Source organism: Lepus europaeus, chromosome 13 (genome assembly GCF_033115175.1).
Source record: "Lepus europaeus isolate LE1 chromosome 13, mLepTim1.pri, whole genome shotgun sequence".
Lineage (NCBI taxonomy): Eukaryota > Metazoa > Chordata > Mammalia > Lagomorpha > Leporidae > Lepus > Lepus europaeus.
The window spans coordinates 20,733,075-20,746,860 of record NC_084839.1 but is presented as its reverse complement, the minus strand read 5'-3'; the positions used below and the strand labels follow the sequence as shown (position 1 = coordinate 20,746,860).

Sequence of the window (13,786 nt, the reverse complement as noted above, 5' to 3'; positions counted from 1 at the left end):
GACCGACTGCCTGACCACCGTGTGTGAGCACTCAAGTCTTTGCCACCAAGAGGGCCACAGGCATGTGTGAGTGGCAGTGGGACGGCTGGTGCTGACTCAGCAATGTCGCCCCCCTGGCCCCCCAGGCCCGACTGTGAAACCAGAGCTGCAGGCACTGAAGGGCTGAGACTCAAGCTTATCTGGAAGCTTCTGCAAGAAAAACGTGGGCTGTGGCACTTGCTAACTTCTGAGAGGAGGAGGTACCCTGCTCAGCTTGCAGAGCCTCCGACCTGCCAGGGGCAGGCTTTCCTGTGGCTCTGCGAGCAGTCAGGGCCACGGGGCCCCATCAGCCTGCTGAGCGAACTGCTGGGCTCCCCAAAATGGACAATTCCAAATGCCAAGCACCAGTTTCTTCCCTGGTTATTTACCAGGAACACGTTGTGGCACCGTGCAATCTAATTCATAAAGCCTTCTTAATGCCGCTCTGCCACAATATTCACAACACTCCCTTCTAATCGCAGCAGATGACAAGTTGCCACTATTGAATTCCCATTAATATGAATTATGGGTACAATATATTTTGCCCAGTACTGTCTCCTCAGCCTCATATTGTCGGGGAATAAAAATCACGCCCTCAGCACATTTCTGACGGCCCAGGCGGCCTGGCTCCTGGACCGGGCTGGGTTCTGGAGCTCCAGCAGGTGAATCTTTCTGTGAATCAGACTCACCCTCAAAGCCGGGCATGTGTTGGCCTCGAGGCAGCCCGTGTCTCTGCATTCCGAGTAGCAGCCTGGGGAGGTCACAAGCTCAAGTCTGGAGCCCAACAGCCCTTTGCTGGCTGCCTGATTAACCCTGGGCAGGATTTAACCTCCCTGGGATGAGGGGCGGGTCACTGTGGCACTGACACCAGCAGCTGATGGGCGGGGGCACTCCACCAGCACGAGCCACAGACACCATGGCGACAAAAAGGGCCAGTTCCCCAAGGATGCAGCACGGGGCCTGGCTGGCTGGAAGAAGTGATGTGTGCCCACCCTGCCCCTCCCCCCTGCCCCGGGGCTGGCTGGCTGGCAGATGAAAGTGACGTGTGTCCTGGGATGGCTTTTGGGTGCATGGGGTTCATATGCACGCTTGTCCCAGGGAGATGCCTTGTCCTGGCTTTGTAATCTACCTGTGCCAGGACAGCCGAGGCTTCACCTCTGCCCACCTCTTAGAGGTGCCAGGGAAATCGGCCCCAAGCCCACTCCCGCAGTGGTTCAGGCCTCCGCGGGAGCCATCCTGCTCATGTGCCGAGCGGTGACCTGGCAGCTGGGCAGCCCAGAGCCTCTCGGGTTGCTGCAGTTGGGAGAGGGACGGATTGGAGAGCTGAGAGCATTTCCACGCCTGCGGATTGGGGTGAGGCCTGGTGGGCCCTCCTGAACAACACCAGCCTCACAACCGGCCAGGAGGCCCTCCCAGGCCGCCCCATCCACCCCTCAGAACTTCCTCCCCTTCACCCCAGTGAAGCTCGTGTGGGGCTGGGGGAGGAGCCGTGTTTGGTCAGCTCCCATCCGCGTCACTGTGATTGGTGTCCCCATTTCTCAGAGGAAGTTACTTGGTACCATCTCTCCCTCTTCCCACGGTGGGATTTATTTTTTAAAATATATGTTTGATTTCTATTTTGTTTATCTTGGTTACCTCTCACAAATTTGCCCTTTTTCCTTTTCAAGCGTATACTTTGTTCCATTCAGCATTGTACAACCATCACCACTGTCCCAGGGTGTGCCCATCACCCCATATACAAACTCCGCGCATTAAGCAACAGCTCCCCATCCTGGTCTCCAGCCCGGGTGACCTCTGACCCACAGTCTGTGTGAATCGGGGCATTTGTTTTCATCCAGCGCTTTGGCCTGCCTGTCTCATTTAGACCTCAGAGCGGCTTGGGGCAGTGGGCATCCTTGTCTGCAGCTTATAGGTAGAATGTGACGACCCTGCTTTGAGGCGGTTTAGCAGGTCAGTGTAGAGATGGGCCTTGAACTCCTCTTCTGCCCTCATCTGGGGTGTTTCTCACCACCCCAAGGAGCCTCCTTAAAATGACCTCCCTTGCCATCCTGGGAGGCATCCAGTGGGGAGGGGGCTGAAGACAAACACACACCCACAGTGACTGCTTCCTTCTTCCCGCGCTGACCCTGACGCTCACCGATGGCGGCCTGTGATACTGCTGCAGCTCCCCTTCCCAGTCCAGGCTTAAATCCACTGAGGAGTGCTGAGGGCCGAGCCAGAGGGAGCCACCCTCTGGAGCTTGGGTATATCCAAGCCCATGCTGGCAATACCTGTGGACAGGCTGAGTACTCAGACTGCCCTTCTGGGATGGAACTCAGAAGCCTGAAAGCAGCCCTTGATGGATCTACCAGCCACTCACTACTGTGTCTAAGAAGAAAACAAGAAACCAGGAGAGAGGGGGAGGGGGAAACTGAAGACAGCTGGAGGCATGGGGCTGGACCCCGTAATCCTGCCCTCCTTTTGGTCTTGATATTTGTGGCTGTTTCAAACCACTCTTGAGCAAAACTGCTTCTCTGGGGAGCCTGTAGCTATACCTCTGGTGATGTCACTAGCACTGGGGACAGATGTTCACTGAATGTTCACCTAGTTGCTTATTCAACACATTTTCCAGAAAGCTGTTCTGAGATGGGCCTCTGCAGAGCTGTATGTGCTGGGATTCTGGAGCGAGACTGCCCAATCTTGCTGAGTGATCTTGGGCAAGGTACTGAGTCTGTCTTGTCTCTGAAGTAGAGATAAACATGGAATAGAATGGAAATCCCAGACATTAATCCATGCATCTACAGTAAACTAATCTTGGACAAATAAGCTAAAATCATTCTCTGGAGAAAGGACAATCTCTTCAACAAATGGTGTTGGGAAAATTGCATTTCCCATGCAGAAGTTTGAAACAAGATCCCTATCTAACACTCCATATAAAAATCAACTCACAGTGGATGAAGGATTTAAATTAAAATTAATACCTGAAACCATCAAATTAGTAGAGGAAAAAAAAGGGGAAATGCTGCAAGACATTGATTGGCCTTGGTGAAGACTGCTTGGATAAGACCCCAGAAGTACAAGCAAAGATAGACAAAGGGGATTACATCAAGCTAAGAAGCTTCTGCACCACAAAGGAAAACAACAAAGTGACCAGGCAACCAACAGAATGGGAAAAAATATTTGCAAACCATGCATCTGATAAAATGTCATTACCCAGACTATATAAAGATCTCAAGAAACACGACAACAACAAAACAAACAAACCATATAAGAAATGGGCAAATAATATGAATAGGCATTTTTCAAAGGATGAAATACCATTGGCCAACAGATGCATAAAAGAATGCTTAGGATCACTAGCCATCAGAGAAATGCAAATAATAACCACAATGAGGTTTCACCTCACCCCAGTTAGAATGGCTATCATCTAAAAATCAAAAAACAACAAGAGCTGGTGAGGATGTAGAGAAAAAGGTATCCTAATACACTATTGGTGGAGATGCAAATACATAAAATCATTATGGAAAACAGTATGGAGGTTCCTCAGAAAGTTTAAAATAGATCTACCATATGACCCAGCTGTCCTACTCCTGGGAATATAGCCAAATGAAATTAAATCAGCATATGAAAGAGTTACTTATACTCCTACATTTATAGCAGTTCAAGTCACAATAGCTAAGCTATGGAATCAAGCTAGATGTCCATCAACTGATGACTGGACAAAGAAAATGTGCTTTATGTACAAAATGGAATGCTACTTAGCCATATAAAAGAATGAAATCCTGACATTTGCAACAAAATGAATGCAACTAGAGATCATTATGCTAAGTGAAAGAAGCCAGGCCCAGAAAGACAGATATCACCTTTTCTCTTACTTGTGGTAGTTAATATATTTGGAGAATATAAAGAGTGTGTGAATGTCACATAATTTGATATACAGTTAAAATATGTTTCACTGAATCATACCATGTAAATAACAACATACTCATTTCTCATGTTAAAAAAACAAATGGGGGGATAATGAGGACTCTTGGAATTCTAGTAATGTTTTGTTCTTAATTTGGGTGTTGGTTATGAGTATGGTCAGAGGAAAAATCTCATTTATCTGTACTTATGTGCATTTCTTGGTCTGTATACTGTATTTCAATAAAATGATTAAACATACAGTAGGGATAGTAATAATGATCTCAGAGGGTTGGAAGGAGGTGTACAGAGGTGAGTGTTGGTGAAGTGCTTGGGAAAAAGTCATTACATGGGTGCCCCGAACTAAATTAACAAATGCGAAAGCTACAGGGCATTGCGGGCAGGGAGGAGGAACCTTTGGAGACAAGATGAACATCTGAAGAAGGGTGTGGTCCTGGGGCTTCAAATGCTTTGGGAGAGATGAGAAGGGACTCAGGGCCTTAAACCAGAGCTTTGATGCTGCAAAACCCTACTTCCCACATCACGTCTGGATGCAGGCTCCGAGAGCGAACCCATGAGGGTGCCACCTGGGCTCACCACATGGGTCCTGGCTTGTCACCCTCAGCACGGGCACCCACAGAAATCACGGGCGGCCGCTCCACGCTGTTGGCTCAGTCAGCAGGCAGGTGAGGATGACCTCAAAGCGTTCTTCTCCCCAACCCCACATTAGGGAGTTCCTGCCTCACAAGAACCAGTGAAACTGAGTAAGTACCACAGAAGACAAGCGTGATAGGCATTAGAATAGGGATACAAATCAAAGTGATAAAGTGTTAAAGAGAAATAATAATAGCAGAAATAATGGCAGAAAACCAATTTTCCCTCTACCACGGGGCTCAGTTATGAAATGTACAGGTGCTTTTCTGGGCATACAAAAGCAGGAATGAAAATTCTAGGAAGTGGGAGTGGTCAGTGCAAAAGTCCTGGGGCACGAGGGGTCCTCGGGTTTGGGGAATTGTGGTTTGGCTAAAGTGGGTGATGGCGGTAAAACTCTCCAGAGGCCTCAGGGCTCAGGTACCCAGGGTGTTGGTGGCTTTCCCTCAGCCAGAAACACAAGCCCACAGAGCCCAGGAGCCTGGCGGCAGTAGGCTCTGCTCTGGTGTTGGTGTTCAGGGAGGCCACAGATGGCAGAACCCATCACAGTGGCGCGTGCAGGGATGAATGACTAATAGCGAGAGGTGTTTGCAAAGGTCCCTGCAGCTGTTTTTAGCAAACAGATGTGAGGTCTGGGAGGTGGAAGGCGGCACCCACGGCTATTGCTCGGGAGCTGGCTACACAACCGAGACAGCTGTTTTTTATTTATTTTTTACACAACCAGGAAATGTATTGGTGCCCATGACAAGGATGCTTCCAGTTCTCTATTTCTGGAACTCTCTGGCTTTACGCATTCCTGGGGTGTCGACTTTCCCCTCAGGCCTGCGGCCTGGGGGTGACAGAAGTCCCACCCAGACCCCGACATGTCCACAGGATGGATTCCTCTTTTCTCACAACTCTTCCTCCAAAAGAAGAGTTTTCCAGAAACTCCGAGGCTGGGCTGCCCTGACATCGCATTGGCCAGAACTGGGTCACATGACCCTTTCCTCAACCGATGCTGGGTGAGGGCAATGGGATTACCCTGTCTGGTTTAGGATCCTTAGAATCCCAGCTGGGGCTCCAAGTGTGGGAGGCGGGTACCTAACAGAACTGGGGTCCCCTGAGGAAGGGAGAGGGAGAGTGGATGCTGAACAGAGAGCCAGCAGCCCCTGCTACAGACACGAACGAGGCTCTGTCAGGCCCGGCACAGTCACAGTCCCTGGCCTGGCTGCCCCATGGTGGCGAGAACTGCTGACTCACCCATGGGAGGGGCCGTCCCAGCCTCAGGGCCAGTGCTGACCTTTAAGGAGCAGATGGAGGACCTGGATCACGCTCCCTGTCAGCTGGGCCCTGAGTTGGGTCAGATCTGCAAGACGGGCACCCTGTGCTATGAGGGGCCTCTAGTCTTGCTGACCTCCAGGAAAATGCTGCTCCCCGGTCACCAAGGTGACCACAGAGCCTCAGAGCCATGGCCCAGGCTGGCCGCTGAGCTGGGAGAGTCAGTCTCACACAGCAGAGAGACCATCAGCGTGGGAGGGGCCGGCCCACCTTTCACAGCCAATGGTGGACGCAGGGCCTGGGTGCTCCTGATGGACCTGGCCACCTAGGAAGCTGGGTTCTCACGTTTGTTCTTTCTGACCCCGGTCCTTCAAGTCTGAAGGGCTCAAACGAAGCCGTCAAATTGGAAAGCACGATTTGTGATGGGCTCCTCTTACCAGCCCCTCTGCAGGAGCCCCCGGGCAAGGGGAGCCCAGGAGGGAACAGGGTTAGTGGAGCAGAAAGTCCGGAGGGCCTCTGGCCACCCACAGCTCCACGAAGCACTACTTGCCAAAGAGGGTGGGAAAAGGGGACAGGGACAGCAAAGTGGACCTCAGTGGAGCCTCAGGAGCAGACCTAGCAAGGACAGGTCCAGTGGCCGACGGAGGAGCATTTGTTTCCCTTAAGGGACCGTGGTAGCCACCAGGCACGAGAGGCAGGTGCGCGTGACCCCCGCCTCCTGCTCACGCACCTCACTCCAGCCACAGCCCAGGGCCTCCTTTTCCTGATGCCAGGAGGTTCAGAGCACTCACCTACTGCCTCCAGGCGGCAGTGAAGGGAAGGTGAGAAAGCAGTTGACTTACTTGAATCAAGAGGGAGAGGTTGGGGGCTGGTGTTGTGGTCCACAGGTTAAAGCTTCTACCTGTGATGTCAGCATCCTGTATGGACGCTGGTTCATGTTCTGGCTGTACAATTGCTATCCAGCTCTCTGTTAATGGCCTGGGAAAGCAGTGGAGGATGGCCCAAGTGCTCAAGTCCCTGCCACTCACGTGGGAGACCTGGAAGAAGGCTCCTGGATTCAGCTTGGCCCAGCTCTGGCCATTGTGGCCCTGTGGGAGCGAACCAGTGGCTGGAAGACCTCTCTATCTCTAACTCTGACTTCCAAAATAAACAAATAAATCTTAAAAAAAAAAAAAAGAGGGATAGGCAGGCAGCTGACAGAGAGTCACGCTGTGGCTAGGGGCTAGGGGCTAGCGGCTAGGGGCTAGGGTCTGGCTCCTCCCTGACATCAAACCTGCTCTGCAGGGGCTGATGGTAGGCAAATGATCTGAGGTGGGGGAAGCTCGCCCTGGATATTTCCCCAAGTTATTTTTAGCATCCCACATAGTTGCCAGTTAACAAATAGGTTGGGTTCTGAAGGTTCATTTGTAATTTGGCTGTTTAGATTTTGGAACACACTTTCCCTGTAAAAAACAATGTTATAAATGGTGATGAGACATCCAGACTCACTCTGTAATGCCTATTTAACCCATAATGTGGCTAAAATACTGTCCTTTTGCGATGGAAAAAAAATTTGTTTAATTGCAGCATGAGTAATTAAATGAAACAGAGAAAACCATTAGAACGGAATAAGAAGTAGATTTATGTTCATCTTGAATGATGCTGTTTGCAGAAAAGCTAATTTAATTTAAGAAGAGGGCCTTCTAAGGACTTTTTGGGAATTACACGGGATTTATCCTATTAGGGAGAAAAAGGCATCAGGCCGTTCGAATCTGGCTACTGGATTCTGCATTGCATGTAACTGGCTCCCTTTCCCAATCTCAGCTCATCAGAAAGTCTTCCAGATAGAATGTGTTTTCCCATGTGAATTCTCATAGGGAGAAATGCTGGGATCAGAGTCCATGGTCTCCTTGGGGGTGATTTCTCAATTCTAAGTCAGTAGTTTAACATCTGCCCTTCTGCCCATACTGCGGCAAGTGTCCCACTCCATCCACTTCCGGGCAGTGACAAGTCTGATTGACAGCCATGTCCTGGCCATTGGTGGGTACTCCTAGGTCCATGCACCCGTAAGGCCTCCAAGGGCAGCTGGCTAGACTGCTCCCTGGTAACACAGTGCTTGCTGGCTGTCTTCCTGGGACTCGTCCTAACCAGTGCTTTGTGCAGATGGGGTGTAACGCAGGTGTGTCTAAGCCCTGACTCTCTCCTATCAATTCCTACACCAGGCTGTGTGAAGGCAGTAATGGATCCCGCCGATCCCTTTTCTCTCAGACATGTGAGCCCTGGCCAGAAGCTGGTGTGAAGGACTGTGTGTAGGCGCATGTGCTGAGAATACTGAGGGGGTACACTGCCAACATGCCACAGATCCTTCCCACCCCCAGACACCTGCCCCTCTGCAATGTGGTCTTACAGCACCTCCTCCCCATGAGGAGTTAGCTTTGCCTTCCCCTTATATCTGGCGTTGTCATGCACTTGCTGTAACTGATGGGATTTAAGAAATCTCGAGACCAACATGGGAATGGTCTTCAGCTGGCCAGATGGAAGGTGACAGGCCATGTGGGAACAGGGGGCATCTTGGCCGACAGTTGCCCAACCTGGCTGTGTGAACAAAACCATCCTTGATCATCCAGCCACTGGCTAGCCCGCAGCCAACCACAGACACATGAGAGACCCCAGCACAGATCAGCTGAGCCAGCCCAGACCATCACTGAGTGTTGACCCACGGAATTGTGCGGGCCTTCAGCCACCAAGTTTTGGGGGTGATTTTTTAGCCAGAGAAAGCTACCTCATGGACACATTAGACGCCAGGCACGATGTCTTCGGATTTCTTCATTTTGGAATCCATAGGTGCCTTTTTGTCCATGGTGCATTTCTGACAAACGTGGAGAAACACATCATCTTCTCCCTGTTGTGCCCCCCTTTATCAAAAGTCTCTAAGTTTGAGGCCATCAAGTCTACCCTCCCCAAGCTGTAGGTTTTATAATGGGTGCTTTGGAAACAACGACATTTTTCAATTTTGTACACACTTTGTGATTGGCAGATGGGTTTGAAGCCAATGAAGATACAACACAAACTGTAACTGTGACTTAAAAGTGCAGGTAAAAGCTATTATTAGCTCAGTACTAACACATTCAGGTCACCTCACAATGCATTATTGGAGGCTGATAATTTATCACAAGGGAAGTCACAAAGTCTTGTTCATGGAGCAAGCAATGACTTCGGGATAAAATCACGCACAGTCTGACAATTCCCCAGGAAAAGGGCTTGACCCATTCTCCCCACTGAGCCCACCCATGGCTTTTGATTATCAACATCAATAGAAGAGGAACAGGGGTGTGGACAGAGGCATCCTTCATTCATTCACCAATTCCCAGTGGGCAGAGGCATCCTTCATTCATTCACAGGTCCCAGAACCGCACGTCGGGTTTCCCATGGCCTCGCTGTCCTGCACAGGATCTCTATGGAAATTCTACACACTCTCCCCTGGGAAGGCCTCTCTCCAGAGAAGCTGGGGTCCACAGGAAAGGCTGCGTCTCTAAAGTCCCCCCCCCCCATGATGACAAGGATCCAGCCTGACAGCTCTACAGGCTCTCAAAGGTCAGGAAGCAGCTCCGGGGTGCTCGGAGCCAGAGCCCCGATTTCACGGCCCCTCTTGGCCCTCTCTGGGCCTCCGCACAGGCTGAGCTGCTCGCTTTGCTGTCAGATTTATTTTCCAGGCTTAGCTCAGAGGGACAACGGGAACGTCTGAGCATGAGTGCTCCTGACCACAGCAAAAGAAAAGCCCCGGAATCACGGTGCGGACGGAGCGAGGATTCTGCAGGCTCCCTTCTTGCAGGGACAAAATTGCATTTTATGAAGCCGTCCCTTTTCTGTTTCATCTGTCAAGCAGGTTTGCTGAGAATAATTTAGATTTCACGCAGCAGCAACTGCCGGGCATCCGTGCTCCCCTCCTATCCCACAGACGGGCCGGTGCTGGGGTCAGGATTCTGCTTCTCAGCAGCACCTGCTGGCTAGGCAGCTGCCGCTGCAGCCAGAGAGCCAGGGGCCGGGCAGGCAGGGGTAGGCGTGTGCTGTCCCACTTCTCAGGGCATCAGAAGGGGACGGGGACCTTTCCTAGCACCAACCACCAGGGTGTCTGTCTGCCTCCCTCCCCTACCAACATATGGATACTTGGTTAGAAGCAATCTACTTTTTTTTTTTTTCTATTTTGAGAGATGTGGGGGGGGGGGGAGGGAAGAAAGAGAGAAAGAGAGAAAGAGAGAGAGAGAGAGAGAGATCTTCATTTACTGGCCACAGTAACCGGGTCTGGGCCAGGAGCTCAATCTGTGTGGCAGGGACCCAAGCACTGGAGCCAGCAGCTGCTGTGTCTCATGTACACAGAAGCAGGAAGCTGGAGTCAGGAGCTGGAGCTAGGAACTGAACCCAGGCACTGCGACGCGGGGCGGGGGCCTCTTAGCTGCTAGGCTAAATGCCCGCTGCCTATGCTAACTCTGCAACACAGCTTTATGGAGTTTCATTGCTTACCCAGCGGAGGGTACCGTTTTAAGCTTCTCCACACATGCCAATCCTCACAATCCCGAGAGGAAGATGGTGTTCCCATTTGATAGACGAAGAAACTGAAGCTCAGAGGCAGAGCTAGGATTCAATCCGTCCCAGTTCCGTCTGACTCAAGAGCTTGAAGTGGTCACCTGTTGTGCCGCTCTGAGTTGACGTAGCTGGCTTAAATTTTCCCACGTGTCCCACAAGAGGCAAATGTGTCCATTTTCTGGTGGGAAACCCGCTGTTTGCTGGCAGCCAGGTAGCTGAGAGGAAGGAGTTAGCAGAAGGCTGCGGCCGCGGTTACCATGGACAGCGCATTCCGCAAGGCAGCCTGGGTGCGGGGAGGAGCTGGCCCGGGGGGTTCTGGTCCTAACTTACTCGGTGGCCTCGGCCAGCAGTGTTTTCTCTGGGCCATGCCATTCTGACTGCGCACCTGAGGCAGCTGGATGGCGTGGTCTCTCTCCCCATCTCAGAACCCGGGGGGACACCGTCTATTGGTCTGAGCAAGGCGGGTGCGTGTGTGTGTTGAGGGACGGGGAAGGGGAGCCTGCTGGACCCTCGTGGAGCCTCTGTGGTTCAGGAGTCTGCGCTTGCACCAAAGACATGCAAGAACTCTTCTGGCCACAGACAACGAAGAATCGGGAACATCAGCTCAGGCCTGAGGGCAGCAGTGACAGAGAGGAGTGTCAGCCTGTTGCTAAGTGGCCGCAGGGGGCACAGCCAGCCTCTCCCACCCTGGGGAGCTGTAGCTGTCCCCGTGGGACTGGCGGAACAGTCCCAGCTCTAGGGATGGGCTGGGACCAGGCCCCGGGGCTGGGAGGAAGGGGTGAGGACGTGGATACCGGGGCTGTCACCTACCCGTGAAGCACGTGGCCCTCGCCCTGTTCCCCGCCCAGCCGAGGAGGGGGCGTTAAAGCCTGAGAGCTGGCCCTTGGCCCTGAGGCCCCTTTCTCGGGGGACCTTTCCCAGAGTTCCCGCAGGTACCCTGGCCCAAACAGGGCGTGAGCCCTTCATGGAGGAAGCCAGGCCTTCATCCGACTCCGGGGCAGCTGAACTCCCCGCTCTGCCCCTCCCCGCTTCCGCAGAGCAGGGGCCAGCTCTGTGGGCGCCCGGCTTTGCTTTGAGGAAAGGGCCCTGAGGTTGGAACGCTGTGACGTTCCTCCTGCTGACTCTCCTTCCATGTGGGGGCGCACGAGCTGCCTTACTCCCCATAGCAGCCCTGAGCCCCGACCTCCCCAACACAGCGTCCTTTCCTGCCTGCCGGGACTCTGGCTCCTGTCTTTGGAAGCCTGAGCCTGGCAAGGTTGGAAATGAACCCTGTCCATACAGAGGACAGCGCTGGGCCCCACGCCCAGCCCATCTGCATCTGGTGACAGCGGCATGGAGTGACCACAGATTCCGGGTGGGACTGACCACTGGCAGGCTCTGTTCTGCTCTCAGCATTCTGCACCTGTTTTCACTCACGCAGTCCCTGTGACTGTTTCCTGTTCCCATTTTACAGACATGAGGTCCTGATAGGTTAGGTGACTTGTCCAGGGTCACTCAGCTAGCCAGCACTGGATTGGAATTCAAATCCAGGCAGCCCGTCTTCCAAGTCTGGCTTTATCCACTCCACCAAACCCTCCTCTGCCAATAACTCCAACAGCAGCAGGCCCCCTGGTCACACTGCCCAGGCCACGTATCTGTCACTCACTGGCCTGTGAGCTCCCCGAGGGTAAGAGACCCAGGTACCCGGGTTTGGGCCTGCCTTGCAAGTGATGTGATCTTGGCATGGGCAAGACACAGGTTGGGACCCAGGCCTCTGGGTGGCCCAGATGGAGCAGCTGTGTCCTGGGTGGAGCTGCCGTGGGCTGCTGGCCTCCCAAGCACCTCTAGGAAGCCAAGGTGAAATCCGGCACTTCCGTTCCACCCAACAAACCACTGCAGGAAGGAGACGGGCTGCAGATGGGCGAGAGACGGCCATGGAATTTTACTCCTCTGTCGTCACACACCAAGGAGCTGGCTGCGCTCGCAGCCTGAACTCTCTTTCACCCCCACCCCCGCCCCCAGGCCTCGTCCTGCTGTTGTTTTCTGTCTGAGCCTGGGTTCCAGTCCTCCCACGTGGCTGTGGTTTGGGGCCTGTCCAGTGAGGCGTGGCGACTGCCGAGTTGCTTTGGGGCAAAGCAGGAGCCAAGCGGGCAGGGCAGCTCCACCGGGGAGCCGAGGGTACTCAGTCCCCTGCACCTCCCTTGCCTGGCACAGCCGGAGAGCTGCCCCCAGGAGCAGCCTGACGCTGTCCCTTAAAAAAAAAAGGCATCCACCAGCAAATGGGTGTCCCGAATCCAGCCTCCATCTCCCACCCAGAGCTGTCAGTGCCCAGCCCCAGGGCCTGCCATGCCCGAGAGCTCCCGCCAGATGTGGCTGGTGGGCCAGGGTTGGCTCCACGGGACAGAGGTCACGGCACGGGAGTAGTGCTGGGAGCTGGCGCCCAGGGGGAGCAGTGTGCTGGGCTGGGCTGGGCCGGGCCGGGGGCAGCATGCCCAAATAATCCTTCATCTCCCCTGCCCGCCATTCCCTCCCTGCCCGCCTCGGTGGGGTGACGTTTTTATAACAGGAAAATAAATCAATAAGGCGCTGTGGTGAGATGTCAGCGTGCTGTGCGCCGGCCTGCAATAGCTCCATTGTCTCGGCCTGGCCAAGCTCTGCGGCCGGCACACTCGGACGTTCCCTGGCAGCAGCGCTGAAAGGGGCCTTGGAGAACCACGGCGACAAAGGCACCGCACACCTGGAGCGCGCCGCCCAGCGCCACAGCCACTCACAATGGCCGGGCCGGGGCTTCTCGCCTTTCATTTCTCTGGCAACTTTTATGAACGCAGGAAAAGAAAAGATGAGACACACACACACATAGACAAACACACACATGCACACGTGTGCTCCCACACGCAGGCTGGCCTGGCCAGGCTTCCTGGGAGGCAGCACTGAATGGACGGCACACACGCAGAGGCAGCCTGGACCAGGATGAATGGGTTTCCTGCTGTGGCCAGCGGCTGGCCCTCCAGGGCTCAGGCCTGAGGCGCTCTGAGCAGCAAGCACCAGGGAGACCAGCGTGGCTCAAAGCCAGGCACAGCCCTGCGACAATTTTGTCACAGCCAGTTGGGTAACACAGACCGCAGCTTTCCCTAGGTTGTAGCCGCCTTTCCCTAGGTTGGAGCGATTGCCTGCAGGCCTGTGATAGTGCCAGTCCTGGATCCACTGCAGATGGGCCCTGTGGCCTTGGACCGCCCTCCACTGTTGGGTGGGGAGGATGGAGGACTGTGCTCCCAGCGTCACTGGGAGGCTCAGAGGGGACCACAGGGTGAGACCCCCTCAGTGCTGCAGTCAAGATGGGGAGGCTGAGAGCCGTTCTGGCCCCTCACTGCCCCTTGGCATCTCCCTGCAAAGCCACGTCACTGGCGCCCAGCTCCTGCCCAGAGAGGAGCCCAGG

The 13,786-nt window shown here is 53.8% G+C and overlaps 1 protein-coding gene across 2 annotated transcripts in view; it reads right to left on the bottom strand.

The window, feature by feature from the left end:
• KLHL29 (kelch like family member 29) overlaps window positions 1-13,786 on the bottom strand; it is a 280,541-nt gene that overhangs the window by 106,675 nt on the left and 160,080 nt on the right. The window lies entirely within an intron of this gene.